The sequence below is a fragment of the Olea europaea genome, chromosome 21 (genome assembly GCF_002742605.1).
Source record: "Olea europaea var. sylvestris chromosome 21, O_europaea_v1, whole genome shotgun sequence".
Taxonomy (NCBI): Eukaryota; Viridiplantae; Streptophyta; class Magnoliopsida; order Lamiales; family Oleaceae; genus Olea; species Olea europaea.
Window position 1 is genome coordinate 11,609,956 of NC_036257.1, and position 1,905 is coordinate 11,611,860.

A 1,905-nucleotide genomic window follows, 5' to 3' on the forward strand; every position below is an offset into this window, starting at 1 on the left:
TTGATGAACCGAAAATAGAGTAAAATTCAACACAAATATTGGACTGATAGGATAGAGAGTTTTCAACAGATTCACTAGCTTTAGCTATTAGCTCATAAGTTTACATGAACGACAGAGAATTTTTAAGCTAATCACTACTTAAACAATAGCAATTGGACCCAAATTAGGGGTGTTTTCCATGGACTTCATGGCTTCAAATCTTGGTTCTTTAGCCTGGAATTTGAGGCCAGAATAGAGCTTCATGTAGTCCTCAAACACGAATTTTGGGTACAACTCTTTATTCTCTCCTCCCTCTGTCAATTTCGATGCTGGATAGATCGCAGCATCACTTCTAGGATTGTAGAATGATGCAAGGGACATTCTATTTCCATCTGTTTGTGCAATCACTCTGTGCATCACACTCTTGTACTTTCCATTTGTAATCACCTTTACACAAAGTCGGAAGGAGTTAAGCCTTAATCCCAATTACGAGACCAATAATAAGAAAACAACGGAATATAAAAACACGGGTATTAGTAGCTTTTACTGTTGGGCATACCTCGAGTTGGTCGCCAATGTTGATGACAATGGAGTGGCGCATAGGTGGCACATCAACCCATTCGCCATCTTTAAGAAGCTGGAGGCCACTTACCTTGTCATCCTGGAAAAGTAGGATGATGACACCGGCATCAGTGTGTGCTCGAAGTCCTTTGATGAGATCCGGCTGGGGGCATGGGGGATAATTGCTGACCTTGGTTCCAAAGTTAGGGCCTTTAGAACCATAGAATGCCTTTTTCATATAGCCTTTCTCTAGTCCAAGATTTTCACAAAGCAAATCAAGAAGATGCTCAGCCAATTTCTCTAGTTTTGCAGCAAATTCCTTCATTATCTTCCTGTTAGCATTCATAAAATATTCAACTAAGATCAGAAAAATCCCAGATTATATAAAAGTTAGTCATGAAAACTGATTAATTAACCTGTATTCATCTTCAAGATCAGGGACTTCTGCTATGTTTGAATCAGGGAGATGGCGGAGGAAGAAGGTACTTTCCCAGTCTAAATCATTGTGTTGACACATAAAAATTCAGCCCAAATCGAACAGCCCAAGGAGTAAAGCCCAATTGGAGGATCCCCAAATCAGATAGCCCAAAGAACGAAGTCCAATCGAACGAATCAAGGTGAAGGCCCAAATAAGGGGGCCCAAGAATGCGGTAACGCCATCGCCCAAGTTTGCAAGTCGCCCAGAATCTGAACGAATAGAGTGTCATACGGTCGCCCAGAGCTGTTATTCTATTCTCGCCAAAACCTTCAAGTCGCCCAAGGTATCAACAAACATAACGCATCGTGGTTATCAAGAAATGCAGTTATCAAGGCAGTTGTTAAAGTAGCCCTATCACGTCCCACGACTCAAGGAATTCAATCGAAAACGGTTGAACGATGAAAGGTAATGACAGCAGTTAAAAGGCAGTTTCATGACAAAATGGCCACTACGGAGAAAGTGGGTAGTTATAGGACGATCAAGCAGTTTTAGAGTAGTTAATCACAAAGAGATCGTCTATGAGGTATAAAAGGGAGAAAGAACATAGAAGCAATGGACCGAATCCAAAACTCTCGAACAGAGAATATGTAATTTTCATTTCCTTAACTTTTAGACTTAAATACTTTTCTTTCTGTAACTCGTGTGCTTGCGCCCCTTGGAGGCACGCTGTTTTTCATTTCCAATTGTAAAGTTCATCGCCAATAAAAGAACACCCCTTTTTAGGACTTTGTCTCAAGAGGTTTCGTCCCTTACACAATCGTCTGATCCTTTTTAATTGTTAGCGACTTAACCCGCGCGAAACAATTTGGCACGCCTAGTGGGACAGTGGTGTTAGGTGTTGAAAATACAAAAGGTGAAACAATATGCCTCAGAGATCCGACAAGGAA

General features: G+C 41.0%; 1 pseudogene; it reads right to left on the reverse strand.

Annotated features, from left to right (window-relative positions):
- LOC111370658 overlaps positions 1–1,905 on the reverse strand; it is an 8,944-nt pseudogene continuing 7,039 nt past the window's right edge.